Source organism: Leucoraja erinacea, chromosome 1 (assembly GCF_028641065.1).
Source record: "Leucoraja erinacea ecotype New England chromosome 1, Leri_hhj_1, whole genome shotgun sequence".
Classification (NCBI taxonomy): Eukaryota; Metazoa; Chordata; class Chondrichthyes; order Rajiformes; family Rajidae; genus Leucoraja; species Leucoraja erinaceus.
In genome coordinates this window covers 69,493,641-69,511,574 of record NC_073377.1, presented here as the reverse complement: position 1 = coordinate 69,511,574, position 17,934 = coordinate 69,493,641, and positions in this window count along the sequence as shown.

The window sequence follows — 17,934 nt, the reverse complement described above, 5'->3', positions numbered from 1 at the left end:
AAAAGGGAAAGTCCTTCTTTCTCTGTGTTGCATTACCAGGCATCTACCCATTAACTACACTAAAGGGCCTGTCCCACTTGGCCGTCATTTACACGACAGGCCGGTAGTAACGGTCCCATGACGGTCGTGCGCATCATCATGTGTTCACACAGCCGTCTGGAGCATGTGACATAATTTGAAGATAGACACAAAATGCAGGAGTAACTCAGCGAGATCGGCAGCATCTCTGGAGAGAAGGAATGGATGATGTTTCGGGTCAAGACTCTTCTTCAGTCTGAAGAAGGGTCTCGACCTGAAACGTCACCCATTGCTTCTCTCCAGAGATGCAACAGGTCCCGCTGACTTACTCTAGCATTTTGAGTCTATCTCCAATCGTCTTGGCCCCCCTCTTGGAGTAGGAGTAGGGGCGGATCCGGTTCCGCAACGGCCGTGAGCCCCAGGCCGAGCTCGGCGATCGTTTGCCTGCTTCTGCTGCTGTTGGAGGTGAGACGTTGCGCCACGCCAGGGTCTTGGACCTGTCCCACTTTGGCCGTCAGTTACGCGACGGGCCGGTGGTGTGCAAAGATTTTGTGCAGGACGAAATCCACACTCCTCCACAACATTCCATGCGCCCGTCCCGCGCTACCCACGTGCTATCCACATGCTACCCACACGCTACCCACACGCTAACCACGCGCTAGTAGGTTGCATAAATGGCGCGCGAATGATGGCCAAGTGGGACAGGCCCTTAACTTAACTAACCAACCACTAGGGAGCAGTCCTCAACAACATTCTACCTCTTTGGAGACCGTCAGCCTATCTTTGATTGGACTTTACTGAGTTTATCTTGTACTAAACATTATTCATGTTATTCCCTTTATAATGTGCACTGTACTCGATGTGTGGATGGCTCGATTGTAGCCATGCATTGTCTTTCTGCAGAGTGGTTAGCATGCAGTAAGTTAGTTACGTGACAACAAACTAAACTCAAACTCACAGGCTCCTATACGTGACCAGTTTGGCTCAGTTCTTTGGACAGTTCGAGATACTTGTAAGATGAGAGTTGCAGGAGTTGAGATGGGTGTCAGCGATGAGAGTAGGATCAGGATTGGGGTATGGGGCGGGTGGATTGATGAAGGGAAGTCTGTGAGCATCAGCTCGAGCACTGATTGCCAATTTTGGGAAGGAGCGGGTAATGATCAGATTTCATGTCTGGTACTTACTGGTCGTACGATGGAGTTCAAGTATTTAGAGGACAGAAAGTAGAAAGGTTTGTGTGATTGTGGAATCCAAATAGTTTGGGTGTTTGGTGGGTGTTAGTCAGATGATGATGAGTGGGTAAAGATATGGACATCCGGTGTGGTGGTGAAGAGGGAGAGGAGAATATGATATGCGAGTGGGGTGGGGGGTGGGAAATACAATAGGTTTAGATGATTCATGAGTTGTGGGGTGGTTATTGCATTTGGTGAGTGAAAGCTGCACTGTTTGGTGGGTGAAAGTTTGTGTCGGTAGATTGATGAGTGGAGATTTGGTTTGACTGATTGGTGGGTGGAGAGTAAACATCCGTGAAGGGTATTTGACCTGAAGCATTAATTGTTTATTTTTCCACAAATGCTGCCTGACCTGCTGAGCTTAACGAGCATTTATTGATTTTATTTCAGATTTCCATTATCAGCAGGTTTAAAAAAAAATCCTATGGAATCATGGTGTTACATTAAAATTCTTGACAGCCGGACTGCAGTTTAATGAATGGGAAAGATGGTAAAATCCCAACTAATGCATGCCATTTCCTCTGTTTCCTTGGATTAGTGTGAAATCCAGCCTTTTTGTATCTTTGAATGAATAACTCCGTTTATATTTCCTCCAACTTACAGCTCTTTTTAAATGCTTCTTTAAAGTCCCATTGGCTGCTCACAACATGTTAGGACATAAAGTTGGGTTCTTTTGTTTTTGTTGTGGTGGCTACAAAATTGACCTTTACAATGATTTTTTGTAATATTAGCCTTCCTTGAGATAAATGCATTTTTACTCCAGGCCTGGCTCACAATTTAGAAACAATGGAGAGAGCATTTTTTAAATTACGGTAATAAAATAACCTTTCTGCATCTAGCAAAGTCAGCAACGTTCTCCCATAGTGCAAAGTTTCACGACAACACTGCAGTCCCAACTCTGTTTTTACTGTGATAACTAGCCCCGTAGGGAACAAAGTTGCAAGAAGATTTAAAGTCAGTTGGAGAGTAATACAATTGAGTGAACTCGGCTTTGCTTTAATGTGTCCACATATCTGCTTAAGCAGATTTACTATAACATCATGACATGAATAACTGCTGTGAGCATGACGTTAAAGCCACAGTTGTTCTTTAGATCCAAGTATCTAATGACCAATGCAACCACAGTCCAAAAATAATCAATAAAAATGTTCTACACTGTAAGTACTGTTTAAGTTAAAAAATGCGTCGACCCAGAAGATGCTTTTAAATATGCGCAAGATTTTACAAAAACAGATATAACAAAGGACAAGTAGATAAGTAATATTTGGCATTGCTCTGTATGAAAATGAATTGATTCTAACTGATTACTAGCAGGGCTATGGCTTACTGAACCTTCACTGAACCTGTTTGTTATATTGTGTGTTTAATTTACCCTTTTATATGTATTTATAAGGGGATAGAATGATATCATGTGTTTTTAAATATATATATATATATATATATAAAAATGTGCATATAAGATGGCCAACAGGTTCACAGACGATTAAGTCTAGACTAACTTATCAGAGATAGATTGGAATGTATGCGGGGAGACTGTTCAAGAGTCCCTTGTTTACGAGGTTTGAAAACAATTTTAAACTTATGTTCAGAGATCTCTTGAAGAGACTCAGTTTTGAAAGAGAGATTTAAAGAGAGAGAGGAGAGAGAGAGAGAGAGAGAGAGAGAGAGAGAGAGAGAGAGAGAGAGAGAGAGAGAGAGAGAGAGAGAGAGAGAGAGAGAGAGAGAGATTCTAATTAACCCCTTCAAGCCTGAAGATTTTTAACCGGCTATGTATTTAACACACTGATTTCATTAAGCAAGTTAAGAATTTTTATATCTCTATATTTCAATTTAAATGGTAAATACCCACTTAGATGCAAGTTATAAGAAGAAATTTAACTCTCTTAGATGAAATTATTTACGGTCTGTTTTCCGTTTTTTCTTTTTACATAATATCTTGCTCAGTCCCTTTTTTTAAATATTACTCTGTAAGGGGCGGAGCTAAATGTAATCAACATCCACGGAAGCTCACAAGAAATATCCCACCAGGGGGTGGGCTTCACGCACAGTCTTTAAATGCTGTTTTTTTTTTAATTATTTACTTTATTTAGCACATTTTTCACTTACTCTTCTCAAGGCACTTTTTCTTCTGATATACCTGCAGGGTTTTAAAATTAGGCTCACCCACCCAGTAACCAGAAGCTTGATTTTATATATTGTGTTGCCCCATCTGAAACAAAGGAAACCATGTAAGCTCTAATGCAAGATGACCCTCTGAAGAAAACTGGAGGAATCACATTTTGTAGTTTGAATATTAGGGGCGTTAATGAGACAATTAAAAGGGGTACGGTTCTAGCCCAATTAAAAACGATTAATGCTGATATAATATTTTTACAGGATCAAAGATCAAGTGCATAACAGGCTGAAGGCTAACTGGATTGGCTAATTATATCACTTTACCTTTCTCTCCAAAGCCAGAGGTACTGCAATTATAATTCGTTAAGGGATATCATTTAAACATAAAGCCACCATATCAGATAAGGAGGGTAGGTACGTCATAGTATCTGGGGAGATATATTCTACCCCATTTACTATGGTGAATATCTATGCTCCCAACTTTGATAATCCACAATTTTTTAATAAAATATTTAATATAATCTCAGAACCCACCCAGCAAAACCTGATAATTGGAGGAGATTTCAACTGTGTTTTGGATCAATATTTGGGCAAATCCTCACAACAAAAGAGATTTAACACAAAATCAAAATCCAGCGAACTCCTAAATACTTATATAAAAAATACAAATATAACAGACGTATGGAGGATTGCAAATCCATCCGGAAGAGAATGTACATTTACGTACATAAAACATATTCACGTATTGACTATTTTCTGGTGGACACAAAATTAATACCTTTTACAACAAATCCCAAATATCATAATAGTATTATTTCCGATCATTCCCCTCTAACCTTCTCCCTAAAACTAGAAGGAATCCACAATAAAAAAACCTACTGGAGATTTAATCCCCAAATATAAACTAACCCAGCTTGCTGTGAATATCTAAAACAACATGGAATTATTTTATGAGACAAATGGTACTCCAGGTATTTTGGCTTCGTTATTATGGGAATCTTTTAAGGCCTTTATTAGAGATTCTATAATTTCATATCAAGCATATCAAAATAAAAAGAACAGGATGGAACAACTGGAATTAGAAGAACAGATCAGACAGCTGGATTCAGAAAATGCGATAGATCCTTCTATGGATAAACATAATAAGATAGCAGTATTAAAATACAAGTTACATCAAATTCTCTCCACAAGAGTTATCAGGCTATTTCAAATTACTAAACAGGAAAATTTTGAATTCGGAGTCAAACTGCATAAACTTCTAGCACGTCAGTTGAGAAAAGTGGAAAAGGATCATACCATTCAAAAAATTAGATCAGAAAAAGGTGAACTGCTCACACTTCCAAAAGATATTAACGAAAGATTTGTCCAATTCTATCAAAATTTATATACATCCAAAACGTCAGCAGAAACGATAAAAATTACAAACTTCCTTGATAACTGTAATCTTCCGTTACTCAACGTGGCGGAACGTGAAGAATTAGGAGCACAGATCACAATTAAAGAAATCGAAGAGACTATTAATTCATTGAAGAATGGCAAAATGCCAGGCCCAGATGGGTTTAGTAATGAATTTTATTAAACAATTTATGATGTAATCTCCCTGCGTTTACAAAACCTCTATATACACGCATTCAAAGAACAGACGCTACCACAAAGTTTAGCCAAATCAACTATTTCACTGATACCCAAAAAAGATAATGATCTTGAAGAGCCAGGATCATATAGAGCAATTGCCCTGTTAAATACAGATCAGAAAATATTAGTTAAAACCCTGGCAAGAAACCCTGGCAATTAATACATTCTGATCAAACTGGGTTTATACACAAGAGACATTCATTTAACAATTTGAGAAGTCTGTTTGTTTAACATAATGTATTCACATAGAACGATAAAGGAAGACATCAATTATTTCATTCGATGCAGAAAAAGCATTTGACCAAGTAGAATGGAAATATCTTTTTACAGTATTGCAAAAATTCCAGTTAGGAGAAAATGTTATTTTATGGATAAAGTTGCTATATGACAAGCCGACTGCCAGAATGCTGACTAATCAAATACTCTCACCTAAATTTCAGCTATCCAGGGGCAATAGACAAAGGTGTGCATTATCACCCCTGTTATTTGCCCTTGCGATTGAACCTTTAGCAGAAAGTATACGAGTACGTCCGAATATTCACGGCTATAATACTAAATATTCTAATAATAAAATATCATTATATGCAGATGATGTATTACTATATATCACCAACTCCCAAGTTAGCATTCCAAACATACTAAATCTTATAGAGGAATTTGGTTCTTTTTCAGGATATAGAATAAATTGGAACAAAAGTGAAATTATGTCAATAAACCCTCAAGATCCGACACACTTTCTAAAATTCCCTTTTAGAATTGCTACTGAAGAATTTAAATATCTTGGAGTTTACGTAACTAGAAAATACACTTCTCTATTTCAAGCAAACTTTCTTCTATTAATTACCAAGCTAAATGCCATTATTCAATTTTGGAAAATGCTTCCGATGTCTCTCATAGGCAGAATAAATGCCATAAAGATGATCTTCCTTCCACAAATCCTGTACTTATTTCAATCAATACCGATTTATCTCTCTAAAATAAAAGAATAAAAACTCGATTCTTTGATCACAAACTTTATTTGGGATTATAAAACACACAGAATCCATAAACAACATCTATGTAAACCCAAAGAATTGGCGGATTGGCTCTCCCCAATTTTTTGTACTATTACTGGGCAACGAATATCAAAAACATAATCTATTGGATGGACAACACATGCCAACAGGTAAAATGGTTAATAATGGAGAGAGAAGATTGTTCGCCTTTTAATATAGCCGTAATTCTTCTCTCTCCAATAAATTTGAAGAAAACACTATATGAGAAAAATCCGATTATCCATAGTACCCTACGAATCTGGAAACAAGTGAAGTCAACCCTTATACTGAGAAATTTATCTCTTCTCTCACCAATGCCAATAACCCCTTGTTCAAGCCGTCTATCTTAGACAAGACGTTCACACACTGGGAAAGACTAGGAATTAAAAAACTGGGAGATCTTTATGAGATGGGAACTCTTCTCTCATTTCAAGAATTACAGTCGAAATATCATCTGAAAGGTAAGCCAATACTTTAGATATCTTCAAATACGAGACTATCTGAAATCATATACCCAAGACTATCAATATATGGTTCCAGACACACTAGACGAATGTATGAATAGAAACTCGTATTCAAACAAGTTAATATCATACCTTTATAATACCCTTTTAAATATACAAACCCATTCGTCAGAAGTAATTAGAAGAGCTTGGGAAGATGAACTCGGCCTAACAATTTTAAAAGACAGATGGGAGGAAAGCCTTCTATACATACACAACTGTTCTCTTAACGTTAGGCATTCGCTAATACAATTTAAAATACTACACATACTTTATTATTCAAAGTCTAAACTGAATAAGATCTTCCCAAATGTTTCTCCTATTTGTGATAAATGTCTCCTTCAGGAAGCAACTATAACCCATTCCTTTGTCTCTTGTATAAAGTGACATAATTTCTGGAGAGGAATTTTAAAAAAAATTCTAAAATAAAATTGGACCGACACTGAACTGATCACTCTAGATACGTCAGAAGCTTGTTCTGAGCTAACACTATTTCAAAGACGTTTCCTTAATTATGGCCTGATAACGGCGAAAAAACGAAAACTTAAATTCTGGAAACACACATCAGTCCCTACTGTTAAGATGTGGATTACAAACATGTTCGAGACACTACAGCTTGGAAATATTAGACTTGTCTTGGCAGAAAAACCAGATCATTTTTCCAAGACATGGGCACCCTTCACCGAATTCTTACAAGGATAATATGGTGCAACACAAATTTAGATTTAAATCCAACTATGGGTTGGGTGAGGTGGGTGGGAGGGTACGAGAGACAGGTATATCACCACTTTTTTCTCTCTTTTTCTTTTTGTTCTTTTTAAAAAAAATGTCTTTCTTTCTTTTACCCACTCTTTGGCTACACTACATTGGGAGTCTAGGGGTCCTATCTTTGCACCTCTCACTTTTTCTCTCTCGTGTTCTTTCTCTTTTCTTTTCCTTTATTTTCAAGTTAAAAAGTTAAAATTGAAGCTGTACATTAACTGTATAATTTTATATGCCGATTGTTCTACTCTTGTACATTTGCTTCTAATAAATAAAATTTTTTTTTTTTTTACAAAATGCTATAATTAAATTTTTTTATCTCACTATTTCTATGTAATATTGTACATTTATAACTAAGAAATGTTACAATATCCTGTCATAAACCTCTTTACCTTACTAGATTAAGGTACAGCATTGTTACTGTATGAATACTTGGCAAAACACATTTTTTTTTCATTTTAAGATGACTTGTTTGCTTTAATTCCATGCTAGAAGACACTTTACGTTATTCAAGTAAAAAGCTGAATGCAAACTTAAATGTCCTTGATTATTGAGACAGCATACAGTAATGGATGATTTCCCAAAGCTTGCTAATGCAGAGAACTGGGCAAGGCATGAGATACAGCTGCTCTAATGTTGGATTATAACAGGCTGAATAGGAACCAAAACATAATGAGGAGATGTAACCATATTCATAAGAGCTAATGCATAAGTCATGAAAGTAAACCTATTTAGATTACGAACATTGTTTAGCACTACCTTCCAATTAAATCTTGATCAAAAAACATAGTCTAGAAATTAATGAACTTTAGTGCTGCTGAAAGGTTAATTGATTATTATTTGGTTTTTGCCAACTTTTTAACTGGTTGATCAGTCCTTTATTTTACTGTTTCTAGATGCTATGCTAATTTTGCTTTTGATTTAACACCAACAGTGCAGGCCATTCAACAAAGTGGCAGAAAATTATAATAATGGATATTTGATTCGCATTGCATGAGGAATCATTTAAACATTATATGGAGTGTTTGGAAAGGTGGCAGCTGCTTTAATTAAAGAGTGGAGGACAACCAATTCCCCATTTGAAGGAATGAGAGGAGAAGGCACATAATTTATGGGTCTGTCAGTCATCTTTCCTGACAGTCTTGCAGCAATGGGCATAACAGTAGGTGCTAAAGCATAAGGCTTCCAGGATACACAAGATTTGCCAAACTAATAGAAATAATTATGCCGCAGATGCTGGTTAATACACAAAAGGAGCAATGTGCTGGAGTAACTCAATAGGTCAGGCAGCATCTCAGGAGAACATGGGTAGGTGACGTTTCACTTCTGGACCATCTTCAGACTGATTATTGGCAGGGGAGATAAAAACTGGAAAAGGGGAGAGGCAGGACAAAGCGTGGCAGGTAATAAATAGGTTGATATAGTCAAGTTTTTTTCCCGCTAGGTAGATGTTTGGAACTATGAAACCAAAATGTGAACCAAAATACGTTGACACTCAGGAGATCTTTCATTGTCCTTCCTCCTTCTCCAGCTGCTCACTGAATGGGTAGGTTAACATATGATGAGCGTTTGTCGGCACTGGGCCTGTACTTGCTGCAGTTTTGAAGAATGAGGGTGGACCTCATTGAAACGTACAGAATAGTGAATGGCTTGGATAGAGTGGGTGTGGAGAGGATGTTTCCACAGGAGGGAGAGTCTGGGCCTAGAGGTCATATAGCCTCAGAAATAAAGGACGTTCTTTTAGGAAGGAGATGAGGAGGAATTTCTTTATTCGGAGGGTGGTGAATCTGTGGAATTCTTTGCCAGAGAATGCTGTGGAGGCCAAGTCAGTGGATATTGTTAAGGCAGAGATAGATAGATTCTTGTTTAGTGTGGGTGTCTGGTTATGGGGAGATAACAGGAGAATGGGGTTAGAAGAGAGAGATAGATCAGCCATGATTGAATGGCGGAATAGACTTGATGGGCCAAATAGCCTAATTCTGCTCCTATCACATAAACTGATGAGGGAGTTTCAACGAGACCATGGAATAGCTGGGCATAGGAAGGAACTACTGTGAGTCCAATTAACAGTCTTTGCAAATGGTAGTTTGTTCTTACCACAACATCATAATTTAAACTGCAAAGTCATGAAACTGCATGGGAGTTCTACCCATGGCATCTAATATGAAGGTGAGTAAAATCCTAAGGTGTAAATGGTTCCTTATGCTATTCCTTGGGAGTCCATGCTAGAATTACAGCAGCCGAATATTAGAAACATATTAAATTTTCAAGACACAAATATTGACATCAAAACTCAAGCCCAAAGGAGAATGATTGTAGAAAACACTATTAAGGACAATAAACAATAAAATAACTGTGGTGTACTTGATTGGGATATTGAGATGTAAAATTGTGTACCATTTGCTCAAAATAAATTCATGGAGCCAAAGAAAATATGAGCAGATGTAACATTCACAGAATTGAGCAAAATACACTATATAGAAGCGTAACAACAATGACAATTTAGGAGACATCCTCGTTGCTTCAAAAGAAGGAACAATGGAGGCAGTTACTATTTTTTTAATTTGAGGCACACTTGTTTTAAATGAATGTTAAAAGCATCATGAGAAGCAATGGCTGGCATTAGCCTTTCAACTTAATGGCATCTCTGGTGTAAGGGTTAAAAAAGGTTAAGCACTTTTTAGGTCAAAAGTAGAGAATATCTTATACTGGGATCCAGATCCAAGCGTTGTGGTTTCAATACAAGCATTTCAGCTAAGATGTTGTTTGCTAACCATCTCCATGTCGTGCAAGCAAGCTCACTTAGAAAAAACAATTAGTGCTCAGGAAAATAATTGGGCTCACTTGGAATAGATAGTAAATCATATTAAATCTTGAGGCCTCAGTTCATACAGCCCAAGGATATTTTGTAATAAGTCAAATCAAACTTTTCTTTCCAGAGACATTTGAGATTAGCTTGACTCCTCAAATAATAAATAACCCCTGTCCCATCACTATATCAGATGCGTAGATTCAAAATTGAATAGTAGAGTGGTGCAGCGGTGGAGTTGCTGCCTGACAGCACCAGGGACCTGGGTGGTGGTTTTTTCATCTTCCTGTGACCGCATGGGTTTTATCGGGCGCTCTGGTTTCCTCCCGCATTCCAAAGACGTACAGGTTAATTGGCCAGGGTTACTTACTTTGCTGTAAGTAAAATTTCATTGTTCCGTTTTGGGACATATGACAATAAAGCTTTCTTGACTTGACTTTTCTGTAAATTGCCTCTGGGATGCAGGATATGGAATTGGAATAGTTTACAATTGATGCATGGGTAATGGTTGGTCGGCATGGTCTCAGTGGACTGAAGGGCGTGTTTCCAAGTTGTATCTCCAAAAGAAACTAAATTAAAAACATAGTTGACTGCTGTTTGCCGATTGAAGACGTAGCATGGGCTTATTGAGTATACAAGCGCATGCAGTGTGAGCTCACTGGACCTTATCTTGTACCACAATCCAGAACAAAAGGACTTTCACCTAAAACATCAACTTTTCATATAGACAAAACTGGATACTAGATCATAAAATCGGTCTGAAGAAGGATCTTGACCCAAAAAGTAATCTATCCATTCCCCCCGCAGATGCTGCCTGACCATCTGAGTAACTCTTAAGGATAAGGGGAAAATCCTTTCAGATAGAGAAAACTGAGAGTGGTGAATCTGGATGCCACAGAGGGTAACCAGGCCAGTTCATCTGCTATATTTAAGAGGGAGAAGGATCTTAAGGGGACAAGGGGTAAAAAGTCATCTATCTGAGTTGGATTCAGCCATGATCATATTGATGGCGGTGCCTCGAGGGCCATGGCCTACTCCTGACCTAATTTCTCTATGTTTCTAACTACAGTACTTTTGTGTTAAACAAGAGACAATAGACAATAGGTGCAGGAGTAGGCCTTTCGGCCCTTCGAGCCAGCACCGCCATTCAATGTGAGCATGGCTGATCGTCCCCAATCAGTACCCCATTCCTGCCTTCTCCCCATATCCCCTCACTCCGCTATCTTTAAGAGCCCAAACTAGCTCTCTCTTGAAAGTATCCAGAGATACTGTTTTTTTGTTTTGCTGATTGTTTTGTTCAAAATTCCAGAATCTGCAGTTCCTTGTGTCTACATGAAATCAGTCACAGGCTGAATTACTGATTTGACAAGAACATTATTAGGTATCATATCATAGAAACATAGAAACATAGCAAATATATGTAGGAGTAGGCCCTTCAAGCCAACACCGCAATTTAATATGATCATGGCTGATCATCCAAAATCAGTACCCTGTTCAGGCTTTTTTCCCATAACCCTTGATTCCTTTAGCCCTAAGAGCAAAATCTAATTCTCTCTTGAACACAGCCTCCACTGGCTTCTGTGGCAGAGGATTCCACAGATTCACAATTCTCTGGGTGAAAATGTTTTTCCTCATCTCAGTCCTAAATGGCCTACCGCTTATTCTTAAACTGTGACCCCTGGTTCTGGAATCCCCCAACATCTGGAACATTTTTACTGCATCAATCCTGTCCAATCCTCTAATAATTGTATATGTTTCTATAAGATCCCCTCTCATCCTAAATTCCAGCGAATACAAGCCCAGTCAACCCATTCTTTCATCATCAGTCAGGCCCACCGTCCCAAGAATTAACCTGGTGAACCTACTCTGCACTCCCTCAATAGCAATAATGTCCTTCTTCAAATTAAGAGACCAAAATTGCATACAGTATTCCTGGTGTGGTCTCACCAAGGCCCTGTACAACTGCAGTAGGACCTCCTTGCTCCTAAACTCAAATCCTCTCGCAATGAAGGCCAACATGCTATTGGCTTTCTTCACTGGCTGCTGTACCTGCACACTTACTTTCAGTAACTGATGTACAAGCACATCCTAATATAACATATTTCAGATAATAATCTGCCTTTCTGTTCTTTCACCTCACATTTATCCACATTATACTGCATCTGCCATGCTTCTGCCCACTCACCTAACCTATCCAAGTCACTTTGCAGCCTCATAGCATCCTCCTCGCAGCTCACACTGCCACCCAGCTTTGTGTCATCTGCAAATTTAGAGATGTTACATTTAATTCCCTTGTCTAAATCGTTAATATATATTGTAAATACTGGGGTCCCAGCACCGAGCCTTGCGGCACCCCACTAGTCATTGCCTGCCATTCTGAAAAGGACCCGTTAATTCCTACACTTTGCTTCCTGCCTGCCAACCAGTGCTCTATCCATGTCAATACCCTACCCCCAATTCCATGTGCTCTAATTTTGCCTAATAATTTCTAGTGTGGGACCTTGTCAAAGGCTTTTTGAAAGTCCAGCTACACCACATCCACTGGCTCGCCCTTATCCATTCTACTTGTTACATCCTCAAAATATCCCAAAACCTTAGTCAAGCATGATTTCCCCTTCATAAATTCATGCTGACTTTGACCGATCCTGTAACTAATTTCCAATTGCGCTGCTATAACATCTTTAATAATTGACTCCAGCATCTTCCCCGTGACCGATGTAAGGCTAACTGGTCTATAATTCTCTGTTTTTTCTCTCCCTCCTTTCTTAAAATGTGAAGTTACATTGGTTACCCTCCAGTCCACAGAAATTGTTCCAGATCATACTCTTTTTGCAACCAGAACCAGTAAATCAGAAGGTGGGCCATACAACTATAAGATGCCCTTATCAATGGACTAAACATATTGAAATTAAATATTGGAAAGGGAAGTAGGTAGAGGAGGAGGATGAATGCAAACACATATACAATACCATTCCGCTCCCTTTCCAAGATAACTTTTTACCTCAATACCTGCAAAACATTTAACTATCATTATAAGTATTGACATTAATATAATTATTTTCATGGAATTGATTTTACTTCTCAAAAGAAGTCTAGAACCAGTGGTCACCTACTCTAAATAAATGTTGACTATTTGGGATGCAGATAAGAAGGAATTTCTTCACACAGAAGGTCGTGAAATGTATGTAATTGGAGACATGAGGAACTGCAGATGCTGGAATCTTGAACACAAATTGCTGGAGGAACAGCAGGTCAGGCAACAGCTCTGCAGGATGGACAGATGGTGTTTTGGGTGGAGACCCTTCTTTAGATAAAAATGGGCTTGCTTTCAGTGCCATGAAGATGTCCAACTTGATGAAAGGACATCTTGGCAACCTTTCAATCTTCCATTATTCTATCCTGGGCAAAGTAGGTTGGACTTGAGAACTGTCAACCTATGCAGGAAACATATTCCAGTTTGTTTGAAGAGTGTTTTCTGAAGAAGAGTCCCAACCCAAAATGCTGTTTTTTCCATTCCCTCCACAGATGCTTCCTGACCCGTTGAGTTCCTCGAGCACTTAATGTTTTGCTGAATACTTGAAATGTTCTACTCAAGAGGTCTGTGCAGGTTCAGTTGCTGGCTGTATTTAAGACAGGATAGATAATTATCTGCATACTAACATGGGTTTTGTGCAGAAGAGTGGCACTGATTTAAATATCTGCCATAATCTTATTGAAATGCATAGCAGGCATGAAGGGCTGAATAGTTTGTTTATAATTTTGATGTTCTTATGTTTATGTAAAAACAATCCAAATTAATTGTAATTTTGCAGTCAATTATATTTGAGTAGAAAAGGTTAGTCTATTCAAAAGAGGGCTTTGCGATGAACAGGGAAAATTAAAAACAAAAAAACATTGTGATGTTACTTTCCCACCCTCCTAATTTCAGGAAAGAACATTATATAATAAAATTCCTTGTATCCAATGAGTAAAACAGAAACTTGCTGAAATTGTTGATTATAATTGTTCTGCAAAAAAAAATAACCAGATGTAGAAATGACAGTATGGGATGTTGACGGACAACTGATGAGTGCAAATCAAGGGCAAAAGATAATGACAAAAGTTACTCTGCAAGTTGTGTTCGCCGAGAGGAAATATTTTCGGAAGAATGAACAATTGCATTACCTTGCAAGGTCATTGGAGCGAAAGCCTCCCTTCTTGTCACGATGTATCAGAATAAAAAATAAAATAGAAAGAAGTAGGTTTCTTTCAGTCTGTGGATTAAAAGAATTTACCAAAAAAATTAAAAGCATCTATTTTCTGGACAATGCATACAGCTATGGGCAAAGCTGTAGAACGTATCAATTGAATTACCTCGTAGGAAAACTGATAGCAGTAAAATCCAGAACTCCACTTAAAGAAACTTGGAATTTAAACCAGTTTCTTTTTAATCATAATCATAATTGTAATCATACTTTATTAGCCAAGTACGTTTTTCAACATACAAGGAATTTGGTTTACCAATAAAGAGCAACAGAACACACAAAATACATCTATATAATTAAAAGTCTCACCTTGACCACTTCCTGTCTGCACTGCATATTGATTTTAGGAAAAACGCTACCCTGTATCACTGTGATTTTTGGCCATCTTACTCACAGTCCTCTTCTGCTGTGCCAGCCCCAAGGATTTTTCCCATCGATGAAAAATAAAAAAAGTTATGAGTGTTTAAAAAACCTTGAGATCAGCTGATTGGTCCTCTCGCCTGTCAATCACCGTGATGAAGCTAACGCCCTTTCCGTCGGGGGGCAGGACTATAAAACCCTGGATGTCTGGATGTGAGTCAGTCACTCTGCAAGATCATGAGGGAGAGGCCACCACTGTCATTCTAAGCTGTGAATAAACTGAACTGTGAGTCTGCAATGTACTTGCAATAAATGATTTGTTAGCCCTTAATGACAATGCCATGAGTTGTTTGGCCTGCTGCCCTGCCTGTGCTTGAAACTGCAATGCTTTATTAGGTCCGACTGTGTTTGGAAGGAAAACATGCTTTATTAGGTCTGACTGGGTATAGTCCAAAAGTCCTGCTCATTTTGTGACTTCCGCTTCGTGGACAGGTCGGGCTAATTGCGTAATTTACCATGAGTGCAGAGGTCACGCTGATTGCTTAATTTCCAGTAGGTGCAGAGGTCATGCTGATTACGGAAGTGCCGCTGACTGCAGAAGCCCCACAGTGGAGAGACTGTGCTCAGCCATGTGATTCAAGAAAGTTTACTGTCATATATATGGTGTGTGAGTCAGTGTGTGTGAGTGTGTGTGTGTCAGTGTGACTGTGAGTGTGTATGTCAGTGTGTGAGTTTTTATGTATGTGAGTGTATGTGTGTGTGTGTGTGTGTGTGTGTGTGTGTGTGAGCCTGTATGTGTGAATGTTGCGTGTGTGTGTGTGTGTGAGTGTGTGTCTGTGTGTCTGTGTGTCTGTGTGTGTATGTGTGGGTGTGTGTGTGAGTGTATATGTGTGTGAGTCTATGTGTGTGTGAGTCTGTGTGTGTGAGTGTATGTGTTTGTGAGTGTGTGTGAGTGTATGTGTGAAAGTATGTGTGTATGAGGTGGAGGGTGTGTGTGTGAGTGTGTTAGTGTCTGTGTATGGGTGTGTGGGTATGGGTGTGTGTGTGTATTGGAATTGGTGGAGAGGTGGAATATTGTGTTGGGGGACCAGCCCTGTGTGAAGCTGTGACCCAACGGGTCCCACTTAGTCTAGTTTTAACATAAACAGTGACTCCTCCACATTCCTCACTATGATGGAAGATGAAAAACTGTTCAATATCTCCCTTCATTGTCCTCCAGTGGTCGGGGGCCACTAACCTTCCATTGACGGGATGATCTAACTCCTGTAGCCGGCGGCAGGCCACCTCATCGGGGCGATCAAGGTCATGCACCGGGGGGGGGGGGGGGGAATCTCAGCCCCCCGCACTAGGCAATCTACTTCAGGTTGGGGCTAGTCGGTCGTGCGCCTTCTGGAGCTTCCCAACGTTGGTCTCTTACCCGAGACTGCGAGCTCCTAGATGTTAAAGTCCACAGGCCGCGGGTTTGAGCATCAATCCCTGGCAAGGAATTGGCTCCGATGGTAAGTCCACGCCCCGTGGTGTGGCTCAAAGTCAGTCCCGAGCAAGGCCTGCAGCTCCACAATATTAGGTCACAGAGCGACCGGAGATACGATCTGGAAAACAATCGCATCTCCAGCAAGGTAAGATTGAAAAAGAGTTTCCCCAACCACCTGCCAACCCCGCAAATAAAACAAACCAGAGAATATTAATACATACTTTATAAACACACTAAAAATAACACAAATAAAACAAAAAGGACAGACAGACTGTAGGCGAGGCTGCCATCGAAGCGCCACCCGGTGGAAAAAAATAACATAAACATGAGAACATAAAAATGATATGCAGAATTAGGCTATTTTGTCCCTCAAGCCTGCTATGTACCTCAATTGGGATGATTGCAGGATTTACCTAGACATACCTTGACACTCAAAACCAACGGTGTTTGATATTATGGGCCTGGTTATCCAAGTCAGCACAAGCATCATGAGTTATGAGTAAATTGGGTGGGAGCAAAAGATTCAGATTCAGATTCAACTTTAATTGTCATTGTCAGTGTACAGTACAGAGACAACGAAATGCAGTTAGCATCTCCCTGGAAGAGCGACATAGAATATGATTTCAATAAATAAATCTATTTACATGCATACAGTCATAGTGTTTTTCCTGTGGGAGGAGTGGCCGGAGGGGGGGGGTGATTGGCAGCCACCGAGGTACATTGTTGAGTAGTGTGACAGCCGCAGGGATGAAGCTGTTCCTGGACCTACTGGTTTGGCAACGGAGAGACCTGTAGCGCCTCCCGGATGGTAGGAGGGTAAACAGTCCATGGTTGGGGTGAGAGCAGTCCTTGGCGATGCTGAGCGCCCTCCGCAGACAACGCTTGCTTTGGACAGACTCAATGGAGGGGAGCGAGGAACCGGTGATGCGCTGGGCAATTTTCACCACCATCTGCAGTGCTTTCCGGTCGGAGACAGAGCAGTTGCCATACCATACTGTGATACAGTTGGTAAGGATGCTCTCGATGGTGCAGCGGTAGAAGTTCACCAGAATCTGAGGAGACAGATGGAATCTGAGGAGCCTTCTTGACCAGAGTTGAGGTATTGTGGGTCCAAGAGAGGTCATCGGAGATGTTGATCCCCAGGAACCTGAAGCTGGAAACACGTTCCACCTCCGTCCCGTTGATGTGGATGGGAGTGTGCGTGCCGCCCTAGACTTCCTGAAGTCTACAATGAGCTCCTTGGTCTTCTTGGAATTAAGGGCCAGGTTGTTGTCAGCGCACCATGCTGCTAAGTGCTGGACCTCCTCCCTCTAGGCCAACTCATCGTTGTTGTTAATGAGGCCAATCACCGTTGTATCATCTGCATACTTGATGATGGTGTTAGTACCATGTACAGGTGTGCAGTCGTAGGTGAAGAGGGAGTAGAGGAGGGGGCTCTGCGCACACAGCCCTGTGGAACGCCGGTGTTCAGGGTGAGGGTTGAAGAGGTGTGCTTGTCTAACCTCACAGACTGGGGTCTGTTGGTTAGAATGTCCAGTATCCAGTTGGAGAGGGAGGGATCGATGCCCAGGTTACCGAGTTTGGTGATCAGTTTAGAGGGTATAATGGTGTTGAATGCTGAGCTGTAATCGATGAACAAAATGAGCTAAGGTTCAGTGTCATGAAACTATCCACGTTAATAAATGGACAGTTTTGGAAATCCTTTGTTTTCAGTATTTCATTAATCTACCCAGGGCGACTGGAAAAGT